The following is a 16,569-nucleotide window of genomic DNA, read 5'->3' as shown; positions in this document are numbered from 1 at the left end:
AGTCTAGACGGTTGCTGTCTGCAAAGTACCAGCCACCTCACTTCGCAAAGAGACAGCTAAACAGACACATTATTCGCTGAGCTATCTACTTGACTTTCTGAAACAGTTTGCGGCGTCCTTCTGCCATTTAGTCGCTTCGCTATACAGAAGTGAAGCACAAGTAAGATGAACCTAAATCAGGGTATATGCTTGGTTAGCTGTGACTCTCCAAGCGGAGAGTTAAAAACAGGGATAAAATGTCTAACTAGCTAAGTGCATGTGTGTTGTCACAGATTGAAAAAATAAGAGATGTACAACAAGATTAATTAACTATAATTTATATTTTATAAATGTGTGCCTGATCTACAACTTATCACAAAAAACAAATATCTTGTTTCTATTGATTTCTTATATTAAAAAAACATGCACCCCTCTATTCTTCTTTACCCTAGCCAAATGTCACCTACATAACCGCTTTGCAGGAGAAATTTTGCTCTTTGTTCTTCCTTCCTTGTGTCTTCATGCCGCTTTGTTGCTCTCTCGCTGTTTCAAAATGAACAAAAGGGTTATGAAAAAAAATCCATGTCGAGAGCACGCCGTCTCCTATACCATCTACAGCCTAAAATAGTGTGCACATGCCAAGAGGCAGTCGCCACCCTCACTACTCTCTGGGCCCCTTGGCGTCGACGACGGCCGGCTCCGCCAGCAAAAAGGAATCGTCATCTCCTCTGGCGACGAGGAGGACCAAGCGCCATAGCAGCAACCACGCCTCCTTGTTGGAGGCCGCTCTGACGAATGGCGGCCGTTAGATCTTCGGATGGCGGCCGTTGCAACACGCTCTCCCTCGATCAAAATAGCAGGTAAATTCAACCAGGCGGCAGGACCCAATCTAGATCGTTTTTCGTTTTCATCGCTAACTTCGGATGTACTTGGGTCGCTGGTGCTACATCTTGCCAACCAGCTGTCCTCTCCTGCGCAAAAGCGGGTCATGAGGCTTGTTAATGCGGCCATTGTTCTTTGATTTTCTTGGCCGAGGTGTCTGGCGAGCCATTCGTCTCAAACGTTATTCTTAAAAGCTGCTAGGGCTTCGGCATCCGAACAGTCGACTATCTGATTCTTTTTAGTAAGAAATCTGTTCCAGAATTTCCGGGCTGACTGCCCGGGCTGTTGAGTTATGTGACTGAGATCGTCTGCATCCGGAGGGCGGACATAGGTCCCTTAAAAATTTGCCCGGAAAGCATCCTCGAGCTCTTCCCAACTTTCAATGGTGTTTTCGGAAAGGCTTTTGAGCCAATACTGGGCTGGCCCTTTAAGCTTGAGGGGTAAGTATTTTATGGCGTGGAGGTCATCTCCTCTGGCCATGTGTATGTGAAGGATATAATCCTCGATCCAGACCCCAGGGTCTGTTGTTCCGTCGTACGCCTCTATGTTTACGGGCTTGAATCCCGCTGGAAATTCATGGTGCAGCACCTCATCGGTGAAACAATAGGGGGGTTGTGGCACCCCTGTATTTGGGTGTGCCTGATGTTCGGATATTTGTTGTGTTGCATTGCTTACTAGAGCTTGCTTTCTTGGCCCGTAGATAGATCTGGCTGGGCCGTTTTTTTGATGCGGATCCTTTGGTGGATCGCGTGCCGGCTTTTGTGCGGCGCCGCTTGCCGCTCCATGCTGGCCATGCGGTCGTCTCTCCGACCGGGTGGCTTTCCTATTTTTTCACTACGGGGGCCCTCGGGCCTCCTCGTCAAATTCAGGCAGTAGCTTTCACTTTGGATAACTTTTTGTGCGGCGACTGCCGCCATATTTGTCTGCAGTGTTGCGTACTTTGCTCCATCCGATTCTGAGTGCACCTTCCGCAGTTTTGAGCTTCCGCTTCTACTTTTTCAAGCTATGCGCAGTGGCGACAAGCCTTTTGTGGAGGTTCTTCTGCTCCATGAGTTTATCCGGCGTAAGGTCGTCCGGACTATTGTTTTCACCGGGGACGGGGTGTTCGGTTTGTTTATCCAAGTTGCCCTGTTCGGACGTTTGCTCAAAAGCATGTTCGTCGTCCGCCGGCTCGTCTTGCTCTATGGCTGGGTCTGTATGGCTGCTGTCTCTGTCGAGGCGGGGCTTTTCGAGTGAACGATCCCTCGTTGCATCCCTGTGTTCCTCGTCGTCGCTTCCTTTGGGTGTGTCCACCATGTATACATCATGAGATGAGGTGGCTGTCCAGTGGCTTATGGGCGTTGGTTCATGTTCATCTCCTACATCGTCATCTATACCGTCGATGTCTTCGGAGTCGAAGTCGAGCATATCGTTTAAATTATCGACAGTGGCTACGAAGTGGGTGGTGGGTGGGCATCGAATTTTTTCATCGTCCATATCCCAATGCTGCTAGTCATAGTCCGGCCAGTACTCTCCTGACAAAGAGAGAGACCTGAGTGAATTCAAAATGTCGCCGAAGGGCGGGTGCTGAAAGATGTCTGCAGCGGTGAACTCCATGATCGGCGCCCAATCGGATTCAATCGGTAGGGGCACGGAGGGCTCGGAGTCCGGAGAGGAGTCCGACACCTTGGAGTCACGGGCTTCGCAGAGGACAAGGCTGGTGTTCGGCTTGATCGCCGTAGAGATTGCAGCCCCCGAGGCGGTGTCTAACCATCCATCCTCGACTGGTGTGATCGGCTCCGAGCTAGGGGTCGGAGCGAACACAGGTGCGGCCTCCAGGGCACTGTTCGGCGACAGAGCTAGATCATGCCCATCGTGACAGTGCGGCGCGCTCGGCTGTGGCTCGAATCCGTTGAAGATCAAGTCTCCGCGGATGTCGGTCGTGTAGTTCAAACTTCCAAATCTGACCTGATTGCCAGGGGCGTAGCTTTCGATCTGCTCCAGATGACCAAGCGAGTTGGCCCGCAGTGCAAAGCCGCCGAATACGAAGATCTGTCCGGGAAGAAAAGTCCCACCCTGGATCACATCGCTGTTGATGATCGGAGAAGCCATTGGGCTTAAAAGTGACGACACAGAGGAACTCTAAATAAAAGCACCAATGTCGGCGTCAAAACCGGCGGATCTCGGGTAGGGGGTCCCGAACTGTGCGTCTAGGCGGATGGTAACAGGAGACCGGGGACACGATGTCTTTACCCAGGTTCGAGCCCTCTCGATGGAGGTAAAACCCTACGTCCTGCTTGATTAATATTGATGATATGGGTAGTACAAGAGTTGATCTACCACGAGATCAGAGAGGCTAAACCCTAGAAGGTAGCCTATGGTATGATTGTTGTCTCTACGGACTAAAACCCTCCGGTTTATATAGACACCGGAGAGGGCTAGGATTACATAGAGTCGGTTACAATGATAGGAGATCTATATATCTGTATCACCAAGCTTGCCTTCCACGTCAAGGAAAGTCCCTTCCGGACACGGGACGAATTCTTCAATCTTGTATCTTCATAGTCCAGGAGTCCGGCCGAAGATATAGTCCGGCTATCCGGACACCCCCTAATTCAGGACTCCCTCAGTGTGTGTGTGTCTCTATATATATCTATGTGTGTGTGTGTGTGTGTGTATGTGTTCGTGTGTGTGGTTGTACAAGAAATTCTTTGATATATGATTGGTTGTACGAAAAATTCCTATTATATATATACATACATACATATATATATATATATATATATATATATATATATATATATATATATATATTAAGGTGTACAGTATGTAGTAGCAATGACACTTGACGACTGCAATAGCGTAAAATATGTTTAAAATGAAAAACAATTAAATGAAAAACACAAACTGAAAAGGAAAATAAAGCATAAATCATAAATCCTAAAACCCTAAACCCCTTAACCTATTGTCACGGTTGGTATCACCAACCGGGACTAAAGGTCCCTCAGCCCTCGGCGCGGACTCGTGTCACGTGGTGGGTCTTTGGTCCCATGTCGTGGTCAACCGGGACTAAAGGGTGTGGCCTTTAGTCCCGACCCATTAGTCTCGGTTGGTGAACCGGGACTAAAGACCCTTATGAACCGGGGCTAATGACCAATTCTGCATTAGTGCAACATCGTCTGACTTGCAAGAAACTTTGCAAGGCACGATGATTCAAAAGGATGCAAGAGAGAGGTAAAGCACCAAGAGAAAGAGAAGTAAATGGAGGCCTGCATTTAGCTACAAATGAAAAAGCTTGAGTTGTGGGACGCTGTTGAAAGAAGGAAGTTCAAGATTGAGGAGGCCATCAAAACATAGACGCTTGAGATAGAGGCGACCAATGTGAACACCAAAGCAAAAAAGGTGACTCTAGTTTTCATTGTGAAGGAGGCGGACTTGAGCAAGGCGTCCCCGAGAAGGGTTTAGTTCAAGAATAAGCAAAGGCGATCCTCAACCTAGATGATTGAGCTACGTCCAAAAGCTATATCATTTTGTATGTCAACTTGTGTGCGGGCATGAACTAAAGCCGCGAGAGATGAATTATGGTCTGTTGGAGTTGTGTCGATTGTAGTGTACGAGTTAGGTTACAGTTGGACTTGTAGTTGTATTGTGTTTACATAGGATGTGGAGTCGTGTCCTAATAGGACACTTGTATCCTAGGCCTCTCATATATAGCGGGGTAGACACACGATGTAACATATGCCAACATAATAGCACCGGAACGCAGGAGAAGCCGGCGGCATGTGCCGGTGTCCAGTGCGACCGGTACGGTATTGTAGCGGTGTCATGGGGATGAGCGCCCATAGTCCGTCCCCGGGGATGTAGCCATATCGGTGAACCTCGTTAACCAATCTCGGTGTCATGTTCGTGTGATTGCTTGGTCCTCGGATGATCGACGGTATGCCCCGAATTTATTCTAACAAGTGGTATTATGAGCAAGGTTCGATTAGGAAGTGCATCTGTTGATCTGGAGAAAGTGCTTTGTGAAAAGATCGTTGAGTTAAATTGCGGTGAAAGACAGGAGCGGTGGAGCGGATCGTTGTCACGCAGTGTTTCCGTGTTCGATAAGGGCAGTCGCAATGTTCGCAGCGAATCAGAAACTCTTGATGCGATCGCAATCTTTCGTAAGGCGATGCAATGGATGGCGAGAACAGCGGGATTGGCAAGTTGCAGCAGGCGTCGGATCAGCGGAACGCGCGTGTGCCCGTGGCAGCGGCAGGCTGGACGTGCGGCGATCGGTTCGATCGGCGAGCGTCCGACGGCGCGCGTGGCGCCTGGCGCCTGGCAGCCCGTGGCGTGGAGGCCCACTCGGTTGCAGCAGCAGACCTAGCCCAAGGGCCCATCTACGTACAGGCGCTGGTATTGGCCCGGCGGGCTAGAGTGCACAGGCGGCTGCTGGTGCGTGCTGCTGTACGCAGGGCTGTGAGTATGCAAAGTTGCCGGAGATTTGTTTGAAAAAGAAAACGGCACGAAGGCTTAGTCTGATCGTGATGCTGTCATGGAAAAGGAAAAGAAAAGGAAAGCCTGGCTACAGACGTGTGATGAATCAGGAGTTTGAACTAGCTTAGCTTTGTTGATCTGATTTGGTATGTTCGCACGGGAAGGCTATGGGGACTTTGCTTTGGTTTCTTTGTTGGTATACATTTGTGCACGGATGATGGTGGTCACGGTGATGGCTTGAGGAGACTGGAATGTGTCTGCACTCGGGGGAGTTCGGCTGGGTCAGACTTGTCAGTCTGATGGATCGACGCAAGTCGGTTGGTATAAAAAATAGTGATGGGATCGGCGAAGACGACGTAGAAGCGTGATGCTGATGGTGACTGACTTCTGGGGCGTGGAAACACGTGGCGCAGGCCCAAGGGCTTGTGTGACTTCGACAAGACTATGGCGCGGGGTTGATTCAAGATGATGTACACACAGAGCTTCAAGTCGACAGGGCGTGAGGGTGGACTGATCATCTACCATGGAGTCATGTTGAAGGTGGGCTGGAGTTGGAGGACTTCACTTGGTGCTGATTGAGGGGTTACGACGTAAGTGCACAGAGTGTTGAAGCCTATTCAGCGGGGGAAAAGCAAGTGACACGTAATTCGGACTGGAGCCCAGTGGTCTGATGGAAGCGTGAAACTTGTCATCGGTCGGTAATGATCGGTGGTACTCTGTAGTGGGGGTTGAGTAGTGTGGTTTTACGACCCTTGAGACTCGACCGGGACAGCGGAGGATCGACGCGGTAATACCGGCGAGGCATGCGGTATGCATGGGCATAGAGACGGATCAGGGCTCTGGTGGTCATATATGTGGTGAGACAACTGCGAATTTGACTCGGGATAACCACAAGCAACGATGAAATTTCTTCAAGTTTCAGATAAGCGGTCAAAAAAGGAGCGGTGATGTTGAGTTTAGGTAACTCTTATGCGTGACACCCAATATGTGAGTTGTTCATTTTGACGCAGGTCAGTGATCGGTGCGTGATGGCTGAGACGGAGTGTAGCCAAATAGCCACTGTAAAGAAGAAAAGGATTGAGGCGTTCGTGCGTCCGTTACGGTGTTGGTGCGCCGGCCGGAAAACCAGTACAGAGGCGGGGAATTTATACACGAAGCACACACATCCGGTCCACCACACGCACGCACGACCCGGCCACCACACGGCCACTAACTGCACGCACTCATCCACCCCTAGAAGGGCTCCAGTAGCTAACTAACTTATCCAGCCGATGTGATCCATGCACTAACTAATCTCACGCATGCAGGTCTACTCTGCCAATACCTATGACCCAGCTAACTACACACACGCTTGTATCCATCTGATGCATGCAGGTAGCTAACTCACGCGATCATGGACTCATACCGGCACACAAACCCGTGCCCACCACGGACCAGATTTGGCGCGCCAACGTCGGTCACCACCACATGGGCACGGACATTGCTTATTGCCAACAGTCCTGCTTCTGTGATTGCTTGGTTCTCGGATGATTGACGGTATGCCTCGAATTTATTCTAACAATCTCTGACTTCATTTATCTTCTTCTTCTTTAGGGGGTGACGGTGGTGTACAGTACCAAGGAACTTGAGGAGCAGCAGTGCAGGTCTGAAAGAAATTTCTCGGTGTTCCTGCCAGGCTATACGTTTCATTTCGATGCCCATTCTGATGTATATGTTTCAACTAGTTTTCGCCATGTTTGTGAAACAGGGAGTAGTTTTGAGTTGCCGTGTTTGTCACCTGTCAATGTCCATTCAGCTTAGCTAGTATCCACGAATTAAGTTTTTTCATACAATTTTTAGGATGGATTGCACATATGAACCTAGCCAATTTAGCAAATCACTCCAAAAGAAATGAGAAGCAAGTAAATGAATCTTAGACATTTCATACGTGAAACAAGTCAGTGAGCGCAAGCACCAGGTGATCCGACAACAGATGAAGCAACTCAGGGGAGCTTTAATATTTTGTGATCTCCTTTAAAGAAATTAAGTTAAGAGCACCCTAGCTATCTGTATGTAGCTATCTTTATATGCTCTAATAGATTCCATCTTTAGTAGAAAAAAAATCTCAAAAGGACCCTAATGAGCAAAATTTCAGGTTTTGGAGCTTGGGAAGAAGGTCAAATGATTTTCGAGAGATTCGTTAAAATGTTTGAAGGGTGGAAAGTGTGTGTGCAAGGGTAGAACAGAAGCGGTGGTCGTCGTCATGGCCTCCCCCATGATGGCCCACATGTTGCGTGCTGTGCAGTGCTAGAGCCACAGATCAAGTGTCGTAATACAGCATATTCACACCCGAGGAGGCCACCTATCGCCTTACTCCTTCCTGGTGGTGGTTGCAGCATCTAAGCAGCTGAAGGTGGGTGCTTGCCCCTGTCTTCCTCCTGGCCGGGAATAGTGATTTTAGTCTGCTAGTAGTCCTGCGCGATGTGATTCTGAAAGGCTAAAATTTTCTAGGCATGCTGCATTTAGACGCTAATTAGTGGTGAAAATTTAGCTCTATTCGTGGTTCAGTGGCGTGTTTAACGATTTTCCTCATTTAGATATTAACATGTATATAGCAAGATACGTGTTCACAGTTGTTTCATATATGTAACTACATGTTCCTTTTTATTCTGCTGAGAGTCTCTAGATCTCTCGTCTCTCTATATGTAATCTGCTGCATGGAGACGCACGTACCTGGAGAGTAGCTCAGCTAGGCTCAATGCATCAGCACGTCTTCTTGCTTGTGCGTGCCATGCATGGACGTCTCCCACCGGCCGGCTCGCCATTGCCCTCTGTGCTGTAACGCTCCATGAACGCTGAACTGTCTTAATTGTTTAGCAAGCTCTCGAGGCTTAGGCGGCGGCTCGTGGGGCTTCGTGTGTGTAGCGAGCTGGCCGGGTGATCATGCCGAGTAGCCGCAAGACGACAGCCCCGGCCTGGCGCCACCGCTCGTTGTCGTTGGGGCACTCGACGTGCCGATTAATGGATTGATCGTATATCTCCCTACTTGTAAGCCGGTGCAAGAGAGAGATTAATTAGGTTAGAAGGAAGGAGAGATTGATTAGATTAGAGAAATAGAGTCCCCGCAAACGCAAAAATAAAATAAAAACTAAGAGAGATAGAGGGAGATGTTTTTTGACCGGACGTGAGATTAGGTCAGAGGAAGGGAGAGACAATTTCTAATGGCAATGGTGGGTAATTTAACTTCTGAAAATATCTATTGGTTGAGATCTTCTGACTAAAAGATGGTCCACCAAATTAATGGCTAAATGTTTCTGATTATTGTGGGATTTTCTAAAATATTTACTTTTTTCTGGTAAACCAGAATGTACTTTTTATAAATATATATTAATATTAATAGATAGATTTCACCAAATTAAATTTTACTCCCTCCATCCAAAAATAAGTAAGTACAAAGTCTGAGTCACTTATTTTGAGACGAAGAAAGTATTTACTACATATGCATACGCATTTTGCCACATGAGAAAAAACGATGAAGAAGGTCACCTGGTGTCCTCCTTGTGAATGCGGACGATGTTGCCGGTGTGACGAGGACTGAAGCGACCGGCGTCGATGGCGGTGAAGGTGCCCGTGTCTGCGGCAGCGAGCATGGCCACAGGCACGGCAGTGCCTGTGGCCGGGGTGCGATGGCGTCCTCCGATTCGACAGCAGCGGAACCTGTGACCACGGCTGCGACGACAACATAGCCCATGGCTGTGGGCGCGACAGCCGCATGGTCCATCTGCGCAATGGGTGCTGCAACATCCTCGGCCACCGTGTTGTCCGACCGTGTTGCATCTGACTTGGCCTCCGGATTGATGCGGCGATGGCGGAGTGGTTGGGAGAAGTAGAGGGGGCGGCGTGGCGGCGGTCCATCGTCGGAGATGAACGAGGGTGACGGTTGTTGCCGGCAAGTGTTTTTTTCGTTTGGCTTGAGCCCTCACCCGTTCCCCACTTCAGACGACGGGTCATTCTTTTGCCGATTTTTGGCACTCAACATAGAGAGACGAACGATCAACTAGTCAACTGCACGTGCGACGCTGCTCCACTTGTCAACGTTTGCCAAGTTTTTGGTAGAGGGCACTCGGCATAGTTGTGAACCCTGGAATTTCGATTTTAACAAAACGAAAAAGAGAAAATGTTTGCCGAGTTTCCAATACAGGAAATAATGCAAACATAGACCGCCGTCACGACTCCGTGGGCTGCACGCCAGTGGGGCCCACCTGCCAGACTTTGTTGAGTTTTTTTCCTGTCAGGAACTATGCGAACTTGAGATTTTGCCGTTTTTATTTTGTTTGCTGCGTCATTTTTTGTTAGAACTAGCGAAATGGGAAATCTGCCGAGTTTTTTATCACTGTCGAGTCCAATTTTCAATCAAACTAGTTGGCAGACGCAAACTTTGCCGAGTTACCCACCACTGATTTGTTCCACGACCACTCCCCCGCTCCCCCGCTCCTAACCACGGCGACCTCACGCCCCCCGCTCGCCATTGCCCCCGCCGTAGATCCCGCCACGCGAACCTCGCGACATGCCTCCTCGACATCGAAGGCCGGCGCCGGCGGCCGAGGCCGCTCCCCCTCCCCCTTTCCCCACATGTGTCCCTCCCCATGTTCAGGAAGATCTCGCGAGGTTGGTGAGACTGATCTCACCGATCCCGCAGGCCATAGCCATGGCGGAGGGGAGTCGGAGTTGGGTGGATCGGGCGACAAGGATACGCGACGCCACTGCGTCGTGGATCTGGCGGGTCCAGGAGTGGAAGGCGGCAGATCAGGCGGTGGTGGCGGCGAGAGATCCAGTCACACGAGCCGCGGCGAGCAACTTTGCAGAAGCCTGCCGTCTGCGAGCAGAAGAGGAACAGATGATTCTGGCGAAGCAGATTTTCGATGAGGCTACAGTGGTGGAGAGGCAGAGGATGCCCCCATACCCGCACTCCCCGTCGGCCGATTTCGTGAAGTTGGCAAGGGCAGAGACGAAATCCGAAGATCCCCGCGGAGCTCTGAGATGGGAGGGCATGCTTGGGGTGATTCCTTCGGGTGCGCCACTACAAGGCGTCTCGTCCTGGCCGGTTGTCGTCGATACGAGATTGAACTTGGGTGGAGTACAAGACGCCACGCCTCCAGGCTCACCCATGGTGTCCAGGAGGAACAATGTTGGTGGGAGTAGCCGTTCTTCGCCTCCGCCATTACAGTTCAGCTCGTCGGTGAGGCGAGGAGGGGACCGGAGAGCCACTGCCAGGTGGGCCCTGCAGGTCAGTGAGCAGATAGCGGCGGACCCCAGTTTGCCCTGTCCCCATACCTTTTGCGGGAGAGGTGGTGTCGCCCCTTCAAAAGGCCTCTCCCCTTGCTGATCCGCTCCAGGGCCCCGGGCGAAGGCAAGCTAGGGTTCGTACGATCCATAGCAGGCCCGGCAGATCCAATCTAGTGTGGATTCGGAAAGACAAATTTATTTCAGGCGAATTCTCTGCAGCAGATTGCCACCCCGTCGGTAGTTCGGATCGATTGATAGCTCCTAAATTTTTCTCCTTCTCTAGAGATTACTGGCAAGGAAATCGGGCAAGATCCCTTTCGCCTCCATTATAAAGATGTTTGGGGGAGGTCGAGATGGCAGCAGTCGTGGAGGGAGGTACGGCTCGGGGAGGGCCGCAATGGCCGTCCCCCTGCTCCCACGCCGTCGGTGCAGGTAGGGGCCGCCTTGCCGCCACTGGCTCCACAGGTGGCTCAAGCTACACCGCCGCAGATGTCGATCTACGCCAAGCCCCCTTTGTTTCCAGTCGGTTCTGCTCAAGCTATGATGCAGGCAGGAGGAGAGCAGATGTATGAATATTAAGGAGGCTGGAATCCTCAGATGCAGCAGTAGCAGCAGATGCCACAGTGGGCGAATCATCAGCAGTTCCCCTTTCAGTACCTACCTCCTATTCAGGTGTTCCCACAGTCTTTTCATCCCCAGATGCAATAAAATCAGTTTGGAGGGAGTGGATCTTCCGCTGGAGAGAGTATGCAGATTCCAGCAAGAACAAGAAGAAGAAGAATCATAAGAACAGGCAGACAACTGTGCAGACAAGTGCCCCCAGTGAGGATTCAACTTCCTTCAACATTGATCCTAAATATATTGGAGCTATCTGTTATAACTATGGGCAGCCTGGACATTTTGTTGGTCTGTGCCCCATCCCCAAAGCTTGCTTCATATGCAAGACACCTGGTCACCATATGGATTCCTATCTTACCTGGTACAAACCATATCTAGCAGCTATGTACTGGGGGATTGCCAGCAATGGTTTGGGTTTTTTCCACATAGAGACTGGTGGCAAGGAAGACAGTGAATGGCTGAATTTGGGAAATGTTGGGCTAGTGTTAGTTGAAAAAGGTGAGATAAATGAAACAGAGCTGGGTGGTTGCTTTTCTGATATGTGGAAAACCAATTAGCCCTGGAAGGTCAGAGGATATGATAGCAAAAGATTTATTATTAGGTCCCCCCCCCCCCAACAAAAAGATCAAAGAGCTGGTGGAATGCCCCTCCATCAACCTAAAGAAAGAAGGAGTGACTATTTCCTTTACGAGAAGGCGAGGATTCAGGTTGCCGTGAGAGATACTACCAAGATTCCCAGAGATAGAATGGTGGAGATTAACCATGAACTGTATTTGCTAAAATTTCTGTGGAAACTGGTTTAGGAAGTGGTCAGTCAGATATACCTCTAGGCCCTGATGATAATCCTTCACAAAAAAGCACACTGAAGAGGAATTTGATACAAGTGAGGATGATTTGCTTGGAGAGGATAACACTAATACTGCTGGGACTAGTGGGACTGCCCAAAAGTGCTCCACTCCTGCCCCTATTGCCAGTGGCTCTAATATGGCCTCCTCCAAGTTGCTGGGTGCCCCCATGACCAAAAGCTACCTGGAGGTGGTGAAGAAGAACCAAAATGTCAACTTTGGTGCCCCTCTGTTCGAACAATTTGAAGCTGCTGCTGAAGTAGCAAAAACTGTGGTACATAAGAACATCAACACTCGGCAGAAATGGGGACCTGTGGTGGCCTCCAGGGTTAGTACCAGGAACAAGAAGGATAATAGGCATGCTATCCAAAAAGCTCAAGAATTGAAGCAAATCAAGAACCTGGAAAAACCTATGATGAGAAAAGGTACACAAAACTCCTTTGCATGTCTTGATGATACCTTTATGATGAATACTGCAGAATGCTCAGGGATTAGCCTGGCTACTAGTAGTGATAACATCAGAGAGAATATTTGCATTGTCAAGAATGTAGAACTAGATAGAATTGCTAAGTTTAATTCTGAAAATCCTGATGTATTTCTGCCTCCCAGTATAGATATTACTAGTGAGGAATTCAGATGTTCTGAGCCTGATCCTAGGGAAAATGTTGAGACAGAAGTGGGGGCACATAATAATGGGCCCTCTACTTCAGACTCGCCCTGGATTGAGGTTCAAAAAACCTCTTCTTGCAAAGGAAGAAGGAAAATTAACTTTGATCTTAAATGATAGGTGTTTTTTGGAATATTAGAGGGCTTAATGGCCCTAATAAGGTTCAAAAAATAAAAGAGCTCATTAGAGCCAACAGTCCTGATTTTATTTGTATTTCTGAGACCAAAAAAGAAGAGTTTAGTATTCTTCAACTTGAAGCTTTTGATCCCATATCCAATTTCCAATGGAAATGGCTCCCTTCTATTAATACTGCACGAGGGATCTTGATTGGGGTTAAGATAGATGTATTTGACATTGTTCAATGTGATTTTCACAATTACTGCATTTTCTGTTTACTTAGGAACAGACAAAATTGCTCTGTTTGGAGAGTTATTTTTGTTTATGGCTCTGCCTATGACCAGTTTAAAATGGAATTCATTAATGAGCTACATTTCATACTAGCTGGCTAGACAGGCCCCACTCTAGTAGGTGGAGATTTCAATCTAATTAGAGAGGCTAGTGATAAAAACACTGGTGCTACTAATCAGCACTGGGCTGACCTCTTTAATGATTGGATTAACAAATTTGGTCTAATAGGGCTCAAAATTAATGGGAGGAAGTTCACATGGGGTAACAACCAGGACAATCTAGAGATGGCTACTATAGACAGAGTTTTCATGTCCATTGATTGGGCCTCTGAATTCCCTGGGGTACATCTCAAAGCCCTCCCTAGATTGGGGAGTGATCACACCCCTCTGGTTCTTAACACTTGTGCCTTCCCCATTCCCAAAAGTAAACATTTTAGATTTGAGAAATGGTGTCTGGAGGTTGAGGGCTTTAGAGAGCTTGTTATTAAAGCCCGGACTGCCATCTGCCCCCTTACTAAGGCTATAGATATTTGGCAGTTCAAAATTAGGAACTCCAGAAAAGCCATCAAAGGTTGGATGGCCAATTATGAGGCTTATCAAAATAGACAGAAACAAGCTCTAGGTGCTGTATATAACTGTTTGGATATTATCTCTGAAACTAATCCTCCTTCCCCTAACACTAACTGTAGAATTAAAAAAATTACAGGTGACTTAGAGGAAATTTGGAGGAAGGAGGAAATCAACAACAGGCAGAGATCCAGAGAGAGAGATGTGCTTGAAGGAGACCTGAATGCTGGCTATTTTAAAGCTATAACAAATCAGAAGAGGAGGAGGAAACAGACTATGGTGCTAGAAGGAGAAGCAGGTAATGTTACTGATCACAATGATATTATGAAAGTTGTTGTTGATTACTATAAAAAACTATCTAGTTTCCAAGAGAAAATCAACATCAACCTAAGAGATGACTTTTGGGAAGATGGTGAGAAAGTTACTGATGCTCATAAAAACATACTAGATGCCCACTTTTCTGAAAAAAGAGATAAAAGAGGTTGTCCTCGGCTCTTATGCAGAAGGAGCCCCTGGGCTGATGGCTTTCCTTTTTTATTTTATCAACAATTTTGGGACCTTATTAAAGGTGACTTGTTTGCTTTATTTCGTGATTGGGAGAATGATGAGCTGGATCTATATAGAATAAACTTCTCTTTATTAACTCTAGTTCCTAAAGAGGCCGATGCTAGCAAGATAGAAAAATTTAGACCACTTGCTATGATTAATTGCAGTTTCAAGATCTTTGCCAAATGTGCCACTAATAAGTTTGGCCCCATTTGCAAAGATTTTACTTCCTTGAACCAGACAGCCTTCATAAAGGGCAGATATATTGCTGAGAGTATCATCACAGCTCATGAAATTATTCATTCTGTGTACTCCAGCAAACAATCTGGTTTTGTATTTAAACTAGACTATGAGAAAGCCTATGACATGATCAACAGGGATTTCCTGCTTGACATGATGCATAGGAGAAGTTTTAGTTCTAGGTGGATGAAGAAGGTTACTTCTTTATTACACAAGGGATCTGTTGGGGTTAATATAAATAATGCCAATAGTGACTTTTTTATTGCTGGTAAAGGTGTCAGATAGGGTGACCCCTACTCCCTTCTACTATTTAACTTAGCAGCTGATGTTTTTACTAGAATTCTCATTAAAGATGCTAGGAATAACATCCTGGAGGGTCTGTTCCCCAGCTCCAATCCATCTGGCATTATCAGCATGCAATATGCTGATGACACTTTATTATTTTTGAGTGATAACCCTGCTCATGCCAGAAACCTTAAATGGTTGCTATCCTGTTTTGAACAAATTTCTGGGATGCGGATTAACTTTCATAAATGTGATCTAGTTCCTATTAATGTGAATGGGGAAGAAGAAAACATATTTGCTCAAATCCTTGGTTGCAAACTGAGTGATTTCCCCATTAAATATTTAGGAGCCCCTCTTCACCACAGAAAGCTGAAAAAATGTGAGCTTCAGCCTACTGTGGATAAAATAATTAAGAAAGGGGCTGGGTGGAGAGGCAGATTACTGTCCTCTGGCAAGAGGCTCACATTAGTGAAAACCTGCTTGGCCACTATACCTAGTTACCTTATGGGTATTTTCAAATTTCCTAAGTGGGCCATTAAGTTGATTAATTCTCAGTTGGCTCACTGCTTTTGGGATGATTATGAGGGCCACCACAAATATCACTTGGCTGCCTGGGATTGTGTGACCCTGCAAAAACAGCATGGGGGCCTTGGCATCCCTAACATTGCAGATATGAACCTCTGCTTGTTAGCTTCCTTGATTAAGAGATACTTTTTAGATGAGGGCAAGATTTGGAAACAAGTCATTGATGCCAAATACAACACTCATAGTCCTAATGTTTTTGCTTGTTCTAATCTTGGTGCTTCCCCCTTCTGGAAAGGGATTCTGCGGGCTGCTAAAGCTGTAAACATAGGATATTCCTGGATTATTGGGAATGGCAAGAGCATCAGGTTTTGGGAAGACCAGTGGATTGGGCATACCACCCTAGCTACTAAGCACTGGAGTTTGTATAGTATTGCCAATGAACAGAATGGCACTGTGAGCGATGTCTGGGATGGCACTAATCTAAAAATCTCTTTCAGGAGATGCTTTTCTAGTAATATGTTAGCCGAGTGGAATGATTTATTCAGCTCCATTAAAAATACCGTGCTGATAGACAATAAAGACACTGTTTGTTGGAATTATGATCCTAAAGGTGTTTACACTGTTAAGTCCTTCTACAAAATTGTTAATTTTAGAGGGATTCACCCTGGGGATCTCCTAATGATCTGGAATATTGAAGTTCCTCTACGCATCCATATATTTCTTTGGCTCATGTTCAAAAATAAACTGTTGACTAGGGATAATCTTCAGAAGAGACAAACGGTAGAAGATGCTACCTGCCTTTTCTGTAGTGATCCTGAAACTATTGAGCATCTATTTTTTGGCTGTGTTGTTTCGATAGAACTATGGAGAGTGATTGGGGACAATTCTAACAGCCATTCTGGGATGTCTGTGTCTGACATGCTTGAATGGTGGTCCTTTAATAAGAATCACCCAGCAGATTGTTTGCTACACTATGCTACTCTGTGAACTTTATGAAAACATCGAAATGACATGTGCTTCAATCATACCCCCTGGATTGGGATGCAGGTATTGTGGAGGAAGATTGCTACTACTTTGCACAGGTGGGCGGTCCGATGCTCAGACCCTGTCAAAGGAAAAGTGCTATACATAGTGCGGAAGCTGGAGCAGTTAGCAAGATCCCCACCCCTCCTGCTTTGGCCGGATCCTGGCTAGGCCTACAGATGTGCTCGGAGGAGCTGCGAGATCTTGTTATGGCATGATTTCCTTGCTTGTTGGATGTAGCTCCTTTCGAGACTGTAGTCTT

Source organism: Triticum dicoccoides, chromosome 1A (genome assembly GCF_002162155.2).
Source record: "Triticum dicoccoides isolate Atlit2015 ecotype Zavitan chromosome 1A, WEW_v2.0, whole genome shotgun sequence".
NCBI classification, from domain to species: domain Eukaryota; kingdom Viridiplantae; phylum Streptophyta; class Magnoliopsida; order Poales; family Poaceae; genus Triticum; species Triticum dicoccoides.
This window is presented reverse-complemented; position numbering follows the sequence as displayed.